Source organism: Motacilla alba, chromosome 3 (assembly GCF_015832195.1).
Source record: "Motacilla alba alba isolate MOTALB_02 chromosome 3, Motacilla_alba_V1.0_pri, whole genome shotgun sequence".
NCBI classification, from domain to species: domain Eukaryota; kingdom Metazoa; phylum Chordata; class Aves; order Passeriformes; family Motacillidae; genus Motacilla; species Motacilla alba.
In genome coordinates, this window is record NC_052018.1 from 82,247,482 (window position 1) to 82,257,325 (window position 9,844).

Below are 9,844 nucleotides of genomic sequence, written 5' to 3' on the forward strand. Positions count from 1 at the left end.
ATTAACAGCCTGCACTGAAACACTGCTGGCAAGATGCATTCTTCTTCTAAAAGCCATCCATCCCTACCACTGCAGAAGTATCAGTAGAACTGTCAGTATATACAATGCAGAAAATTATTCCAGGCAAGTTTTCCCTACAAATTGCTTCCATTATACACAGGTAGAGAAAGTACACTGTATGCCACCTATGCACTGAAGACAAAATGCACAATCCTGTTATTTGATCGCTGTCTCTCCCCTCAACACTGTAAAAAGTGGGCCTGGACTGCACCTTTGCCTTCAGAAGAAGATGAGCAGTAAATAATTTATTTGGAGGCTTTTTCTAGCACAGACAGATGTGTATAGACAGAGAAGGGAAACACTGCTTGTTGAAAGGTCAGCAGATACTGATTATGAGCAGGGGAATGTTCTCACAGGAAACACTGAAGACTGTACAGAAGTAAACATACCTCCAGTGTGGAGTGGTGTGGTGTGGTGATCCAGCTGAGTCCCTCTCTGGGGACTAGCTTCCCAGGGATGATGCACAAGGCCCTTGGGGTATTTACACAGCCTGTTTTCCAAAGACCAGCTGCCACTCAGCACAGTTTATCTTCTTTTCCTGATTATTCAATCTGTGTTTTCTTTGCTCCTTCTGGCTGCTTCTTCCTCCAGTTCCTGGAACTGTGAGCAGCTGAGGCCTCAGTAGCACCTGTGTGTGCGCCAGGCACAGCAGCTGCTGCATCCACAGATGCCGAGTGCAGTCTGTCCACCACACGAATTTCCACACCACTGGGCAACAGGCTACTTTCAGATTCTTCCCATGCAGATTTGTTTCTAACTCAGAAACTGTGTTTTCTTGGATTGTGAAAACTCTTAGCTTCTGGTATGTCTGCATTTTGTGTTTCTTTCAGCGAGGAGGGCTCTCTGAAAAGACCCATTCTCTTGTTGAAAAGACCCCTCCGAAAAGACCCATCCCCTCTCCAAATTTAGGAGACGAGAGGCATTTTCAGCTTGTGACAAGCCTGGCTGAACTCTAGCAGAGGCAGAGAATGTAACAATGTGAGGATCTCACTGGATCCTTGCATTTGAGTCCCTCACATGCTCCAAACTCCAAGAGCCTTTCAACAGAAAGAGCATTTGAAGCAAACACAGTTGTGGTGCTCCTACAGAGGGTCAAAGCCCCTCTTCTGCTGGCAAAGGCTTGTGTGTCCATGTCTGATAGATGTCCCTGCAGGGACACAAATGTCTAAGCTCAAATATTTGTTGCAGTCTCCACTTTGGCCTGGAGGAGCCCTGACTTGCACAGTATTTCCACACACACAGAGATTAAGGAGGAGGCCAAGCTGAACAGCTGGCATCCCTTCAACATAGTTCTTAGCTAGAATTTTGCTTATTTCTTGCAACAAGTTTCAGAGTGATGCACTCTTCTCTGTGGAACAAAGAGGGCACTGTGTACCAAGCTTTTGCTGTACAAAATCAGTTCAGTGAAATTCTCATTTGCTGTTTGCCTGCTCCTAGGCTGCTCAAAAGGCCTGCTGTCTCCACTACCTCCACTATTTTTTGATCCAACAACTGTAACAATAAAAGACGTCAACGAGTTACCCATAGAACACAATTCATACCTGTTTCTGAACACAGTACCTGAGAGATAATTTTGCATCCACTCCAGATCTTTTCTAGCCATAACCTTGCAAAGAAAAAATCCTTATAAAATATTACTTTAAAAGGAACTTTAAAAAGTTAGTAAACAAACAAACAAACAAAAGTTTCCCTTGCTACCCTCATGTTGAATTAGCACTAGCATAAATGTTCTGCTTAAAAACAGTGGAGGGGAAGAGAAATAGTAATGTTACTTACTGTTCATGATTGGTCAGAGTACCCAAGGAGGTGCTGTTTAAACTAAACAAAAAGAGATTTCTTTCATTCTGCCTTCTTCCAAACCACTTCCTATAGGGTAGGAATGACTGCTGGACGTTCCTACTACTGAGGGAGCAGGGGGCTACTCTGGTGGGTGCAAAGCCTGTGAATATTTACCAGGTAGAATTTCTACAACATACAAAGGAGCTCATCATCAGCCAAGGTTACTTCTGGCTTAAGCAATCAGTTCAATGGACTTTAGTATTGTTATACAATTGTAACCAGAAGTCTTCTGGGAGTTTGAGCCATGCTGTTGTGCTCTCACAAGTAATTTGTGAGGAATCTCTCCCCTTAGGAGTCTGCTTTAGTCAGTAATGTGAGACAGCTGTGAGTTTTCTCTGGGAGAGAGGATCTCCCAGTGGCCAGAGCCCAGGCTGTGCTCTAATCATCTCTCATGATGTTATCTTACAGCTTCTCTTCAGAACAAGTAGACACCTCAAAATCACTTTTAACTTTCTCATCAGTTCATACTGCAGGTTTGTAATTTTGTTTCTCCATATGAGACATTGACCACAGCTGCTTTACTGCTCTTTCTGCAGCTGCAGTTCCATTGACTCCACATTTGCCCTCTCCAGATGAGATCCTGGTCCAGCAAAATCAATGAAAGCTTTGACACTGACTTCTGCTGGACCTAGGCTTCAACCAATAGCCTCTGGCTGTGGTTAAACCTGTATTTTAACCTATTCCCGATTTCAGGTTTTTTTCACAGCACTATTCTTCCAACCACTCAGCAATGCACAGGTCTAACAGCATACCTGAGATCCTATTTCTCTTTACATCAAGTAGATGATGCTTATAAAATGGCTGCAGCATTCACCTTCCCTCAGCCAACTCCATAGAGCTGTGGCCCATAATTTCTAAGACAAATGATCTCAAGCTGAAAGGATGTGATTCTGGGTTAACAGGGGCAAAAATAAAGCTGTGGTCAAAAGAAAAGGAAACTTCAGGTGGTTTTGTATTTTAAAACTGATTAAGCACTTGCATACAGAGACCCACTGAAGTCCTAGAAGTAGGCAGATTGGTCAGAATTGACCCTAACAGCCCTCTCCCAAATATAAAACAATTATACCTTAGCTCATCCCTACTGGTAATGGTAGCTGTAAAACAAAGAATGCTTGAGGACACCTCATGGTGGTTGTCTGGGAAAGGAAATTTGGTTCAAAAGCACTATCACAGTCCCAGCCTGCAGGTCTTAGGTGCTCAGAAGCTGGCAACAGCCCATCCCACAGTGATTCCACTGTGCCAGATCAAGCTTTGCAATGTGCTGTTATTAGTCTGAGGTGAACTGTGTGAAATTCTGGAGCAGTCTAAACCAGGAGTCCACCATACCACCCACCTTCCTGCCCTCAATCCGTTTTCTTTCCAGTGGAAAGCTGGAAGCATGGTAGGGAGGAGAGAGAAGACAGGGCAGACAATTACACATCCGGGCTGCATCCTGACAAACAAGCAGCACGTGACTGCAGTGCACATCTGGGCCTCCAAGCTGGAAAACAGCCCCAGGCCTCACAGTTCAGATGCACCTCTACGCCTCACAAGTTGTTTTAAGCAGGAAATTGCCCTGTGGCTGGCTATGAAGCCCAAATAACTGGCTGTGAGAGACCCACACCATCTTTCATGGGCATGCTGCTGTGCTGCTGCACTGACGAACTCACAGGCGGGACTTGGGCATGTGGTTTCTCTTATTGTCATAAGGGAACTTCCTTGGCTCAGATCTGCAATGACCTCCAGACCTTGCTGGACAAGGTCACCCCGCTGCAGGAAACTCTGAGGTAGAGGCTGGTAGAAGCAAAGGCAAATGTAACAGTTACTGCAGGAAAGCAAGCTGGTACTTATTACTGTGACACCACTTGTAATCCCATCTAGACTAAAGGCCATGCTGGGAGGAGGATTCATTCTGCATGGTGCCCAGCAAACCCAGAGTGATCTCCACACTTGCAGTTGTAAGCTGGGCTCAGGTAAAAGAAAACCTCCAAAGCTGCAGCATTTACTTGTTAATATTTTGGTTTTTGCTATGAACTGTTTAAAGATCAAAGAACTGGAAAATAAATGAAACCAAGAAAGGCAGGAGTCTGAATAAAAGGTGGCTCGGGCCTACAAATTATGATTTTATAGAGTAGATCAGATTTTGGGAGTGATGCAGACAATGACAAACAACTCTAGACAAGAAGGAGGGAGGTAAGAAATAAATTTTAGGGGATTAGGACTATGGATCAGGTTATTAAGAAGAGTCTTTGGTGTCATGTCATACCCATGACACCAAAGATGGCATTCTCTCTTTAGACCAAATAGAAGCCTCTATGCAGACGAGAAGGAAAAATTACTCCTACCAGGGCTCTGTAAATAAACAAATGTCAATAAAGGTTCAGTTGTTGAAACAATTTCCCAATGCAGAGGACAAAATACTTTTTACAGGGTGGTCTATTACTTCTTTCAGTGACAACCCTAACCTCTCAGTTACAAATTATTACTTAGCTTTTCAATAATAGCTATGTTGGAGGCACATATCCATTTAACATTTGGAATTTTTCACATATAATTCCCTTGTGAATGGGAAATGTGTGTTTAAGATTACTAAATGAATAGAGACAAATTCTGCCCTTTGAAAATTTGATGTAAAGTATCTGCCCTAACATAGATTTACACTTGTAGTTAAATCAGAGTAAATGAGAACAAACTTCGGCCTCATGATATTCAGCACAGTGGTAGGAATGTAACACAAGAAAGGGTTACTTTCTAACTGCTTGCAGGATTTAGGGCAGATAAATAAATAATAATAAGCCTCTGTTTCTGAAAGGAGATATTCAGTCTACCCAAAGCACCATCCAAGTCATTAAAGGATTCCCAGGTGCCAGCATTTGGAAAGGGTATTATCTATTCAAACAGTTTAGGCAGAGGTCTCTGCTGCTCTCTCTCCTGGGTCATCTCAGATTTCCTCATTCTCTGCCCAGAGCTGAGTTGAGGCAGGAAAGAAAAGCTGGAAATTTCAGAGGAGTAACATTTTCTCCTGAATTAGACAGAACATATTTTTCAGCCTTGCAGTAAAAATGAGGAAACCCCTCCTTTGTTAGTGCAGCTGCAAGGCTGCCTGGGTGAGGGCCACACACTGCATGTGGAGGAACAGCCTCTGCAGCAGATGCTGTGCAAAGAACCCTCTTTTCCTCCCCTTTTTTTTTTGATATAATTTACCTGGCTCATCTCTATTACTGGGAATAGAAACCACATATAAATGTCAGCACAATGCAGCTGGGTTTTTGAAACAAAGTAATTCAGCAGCAGGTGGAAGAATGAATCCACACAGGCAAAAGGCTTGCTGAGGAGATGGCTAAGCTTTGCTGGCAAGAGTCACTGCCCCAAAGATGGGGATGCAAACTCCTCTCTGGATGTTTGATGCTTGGATGACACAGACAGTTATCTGAAGCTGCACGCTCCACCTGAGTTGGTCTCAGGCTCCTGCACATTTTTAAAGGTTAAAAGACATAAGCAGGTGCCTTAGACTGAGTAGAAATTTCATATTGGGAGGTATTTTCTGAGGAAAAAAAAAACCTGTTTAAAACAGCAATTACTATAGAAAGTGACACTGATAAAAGGCCAGTGATCTCTGGCTATCTAGCAAAGAGAGACCTGCAGATGTCTCCAACAGGAATAAGCTCTGACTGGATAAAAACCAAGACTACTATAAGAAGACTATTTTCTGGAAACCTTATCTTTAGTTAATGAGGCCTGCCCCATGAAATGTTCTGATCCCAGAGCTCCCCTGCATGCACTTCCTTACTTCTGCTCTGGGCTCTCAGGTGCTAGGCCAGAAACACCCATCCCATCATCAGCTTGCCACATACATCAGGCATCACCCCAGTCTTCATTGCTTTTTTGCTTAAGCACTTCAGAGAGATTCTGCCTGGAGCCACCTGAAAGCTTTAAACTTTTTGAGCTCTCTTCAAAGGACAAGTTGATTAAACCTTGTTACATCAAGACTGTGGTTACTGCTGGCTGCTGACTGATTCCACTCTGTGATGTGCAGTCTTGGTCATGGCTCTGAAAAGCCTGAAACAGTCAGGTCCCTGCATTATAAGGCATGCTCTTCTACCATTTTGCTTTAGCAACTGCAGCTTGTAGAGTTGAGTGTCAGTCCTAGAAATTGAACTTATAAAAACCAGGGAATGTCATCAGCAGGTTGCTTCCAGGGAATCGCCAAAACAATTTAGCAATCTTCCATGCACTGCCCGTCCTTGTAGGATGTCTCAAAAACCCTGTATTAGTTATTTGTAAATATATTAAATCCTAGTGCCAAGACACGAAAATGATGGGCTGGGTAATACACATACCAATGTGGATAACACCTACACCAATGCATTAAATCCTCCTGAAGCCTAACCACAGTCAGAACTATACCGACATAAGCAATTTCTTCCTGTGCTGTTCCCAGGATTCCTCAACAGCACCTTCCTGCTCAGGCTGTCAGCAGTCCGACTGGCAGCACGGTATGTGCAAAGTCACAGTGCTACATCTCACCCCTCTGGGTACCTGAAAAACAACCAAGACAGACATGTGTGCTCAGCTGTCAGCTAGAAGTATCACAGCAACTCGAATGATGCCGGGCAGGATGATGTAATCAGGACATTGGTATTTCTTACCCCAGTAAACTCTACCTGCCCCCTGTGCCAAGAGCAGTCAGTATGATAGATGCTATTAGGGGAGTGATGAAAAGCATGAAACAAACTTTAAAGACATAGAAAATTTCATGTCACAAAATGACAAAGCTCTTTGGCTCTCGTGCTTGTCTTTTCCTGAGCAAGGCAGGATAACCACTTTTTTTGGGCATATTGCCTGCCCAGGATTATGCCAAAGAGAATCTCCAGGGAAGGATTGTGACAGTCATCCTGCAAATTTTCTCTGTATCTCAGCACAGCTGTTCCCATCCTGACCTACTAGCCAAATTTCTTGCTGAGTTGTTACCGAGAGCTACTGCAGGCATTCTAGAAGTGGAGGAGTCCAGCTCATGGCACACACTGCATTTTCACCCCCTCCTCTCTGTGTCTCCCCATGACTGCACACAGCTAGCTCAGGTCCCACTAATGGAGAAAATGGCATTGGTCCTGGGCAAGCCAAAAAACCCACACCCTTTTCCTTTGAACAGTGTGCAGTCAAGGTATTTCCAGCATTTTCCCATGTTTAGTACAATCGCCAAGAGAGAGGAAAGTGTCTGCACTATATCAGGCAGGGACACTCCTGATCCCTTCTGCTGCTCTTAAACAGTCACTTGGCTCCAGTTCCTTACTTTTTATGCTCAGCATAGCTCAAGGCTTCACTTTGCAGTTCTTGAAGTTTGTTCAGCTGTTTGTCATCCACAGTCTCCTCCCCTTCTGACAAGCAGCCATTATCTTTCCTTCCTTATTGAGAAAAACCCCTTACTTCCTTCTCTTGCTTACTATCTTTTACTATCCTTAGCAGTAATGACTTACAAGCAGGAAAATGATTCAAAGCTGAACTGTTTATGAAATCAGAGACAGTCTGAACTTTTGAGATGATTTGAAGGAAAATTAGATTTTATATTCAACACACCTGGGAGGAATAACGCTTATCCATTTTTTTTGCTGCATCAGAACCAGCTGCAGATTTGTCCCCACCACACAAAAAAGCAGGTGATGTATGGCACTATACCTTGTGATCAGTGTCAGCTCAGTGGATGCCCAGGACAGTGCAATAGTTGTTCTGCAAGGGGATTTTGAGGACAGCCTTACTAATCTGTACCAGCAGAAACAGAAGTGACATAGCTGTTTTTTCTTTCTTTGGAGACAAGGTATACTAAAGGACATGTAGGAAGATGAGTTCACTTCACTACATCACTAAAAGTGTTTTCAAATGTTTTGTGAAAGGTGTGCAAGCATCCAGGAGCCACCGTGCACACAGCAGCAATTCACACGTATTTCAAGATCTTCAGTTCTGTAAGCTTTGCTACCTTGCCTGGGATGAGTGGAAGGGAGCCTTAGACTGTTTTCTTCCCCAAAGGGATGCCAGCTGTAAAGTGTGGAGCTGGGAGAAGCAGAAGCTGTTTGGCACACAGGTATGTGCATGTTCTGTGCAAAGGCAGGAGAACTCAGTCTTCTGATGGGAGCTGCTTGACTAAAGACCTTCCCCTGCTGAAGCAGGTGTCTCAGAAATGCCACCTAACCAGCTGCCAGCTGAATGATGCCTGGTGCCTGTCTTCCTTCCTGTCTGCCCAGTGCTGAGCAGCTCCTTGTTTCAGCCTGGGATGGCAAGGAATGGGAGAAACTGCTTTCGAACTGTTTAATAACAGTGATGGTAACCTTTGACCTTATTGAACAGCAGCGCTTTTGACCTTTCATTTGTTAAATAATGCAACCACTTACTTCCCGATCCCTATCAGTGTTTAGTAATTGGGGTCAAGACAAAGGGGAGCAGAGTTACCCACCAGACTTTAGTGAACCAGGAAGAATTTCCTTAAGCTATAGATATTATTTTTGATAATCTTCGGTCAGGGCAGGCAAAGACTAGAGACTAGGTGGCTTGGAAGATCCACAACAGGCTAAAGAGCCTCTCAGCTGTAAGCATCTGGTTTGAATCCAGCTGTGGTTGACAGTGGCAGAAATTCATTATGATCTTGGGTTGCCTCTGACTCATGTGAAATGAGTCTGGCTTGCAGTTCCGCTGTTCACTGGACAATCACAGCCCTAACATAAAATACTAACACACACTCCTAGAGAAATCAGTGATTAAATGAGTCTACAAAGCCTGAAAATTCCTATTCCATAGAGCAAATCAGGCACAGGTAGGTGGCAGCGTGGACAAAAAATCTGCGGTCACTCCTGTGTGTTCTGCCTGATTCCCGTCAAAGAGAAGGTGGTTAATCTTCAGGAATCTGAGTTGCCTTTTGTACAGGGTAAGTAAAGCTAATGGGTCAGCTTGTGTGCTGTACAGCCCATTAAACATCTCACTTGACAAAAAATCAGGTGATAACTGTTACAGGCAGCAGTCTCAGGATCAGTGTTTTCCTTAGAAGTGAACAGGAAACAGAAGAAAAAGAAAGAATTTATGACTTTACAATAGATTTGAATGTTAAGTGCATGCACATATTTATTTATATAACACACACATATAAAAGCTTAAATTTCCTGAAGACGTCAAACAGAAATTCTATTTGTCTAAGCAGCTGCACAATCTCATTACTTATTTATTGTATTTTGTGTTAAGCCAGACGGCAAGATTTTTAGGGCAGGAGCTGTTTCCTGGATGTCTGTGATTCAGCAAAATGAGCTGCCAAAGAGCAATCCAAATGCTGCAATTTATAAATAAGCCATTTATTTATAGAGGTACATGAGCTAGATAAGATCACAGAATCATGGAATGTTAAGGGATTGGAATGGACCTTAAAGCTCATCTAGTCCCAACACCCTCTGCTATGGGCAGGGGCACCTCCCACTAGACCGGCTTGCTCAAGGCCTTCCCAGCCTTATCCAACTCTGCCAGGTTTGGGGCTTCCACAGCCTCCAGGGGCAACCTGTTCCAGTGTCTCACCATGCTCACAGTAAAGAATCTCTTCCTAATATCTAACCTAAATTTCCTTTATTTCAGTTTGTACCTGACACTCCTTATTCTATCACTACAGTTCCAGATGAAGAGTCCCTCTCTGGCTTCCCTGTTGGTAGTCGAAGGTTGCTATGAAGTCTCCATAAAACATCTCCAAGCTGAAGAGTCCCAACTTTCTCAGCCTGTCTTCTTTGGGGAGGTGCTTCAGTCCTCTTATCAATTTCATGGCCCTCTTCAGGATCTGTAAGAGTGACAGTGAGCTTCAGAAGGGTTTTTTTCCCCTGTTGTCCATGTAAGAAATAAAGCAAATGGAGCCCTTTGAGGCATCCCGGTGAAGGCGCAATGCAATTGTATGCCCGCCTGCGTTTTGGACTTGGCTTTGGATTTAGGCCTCATGAAACGG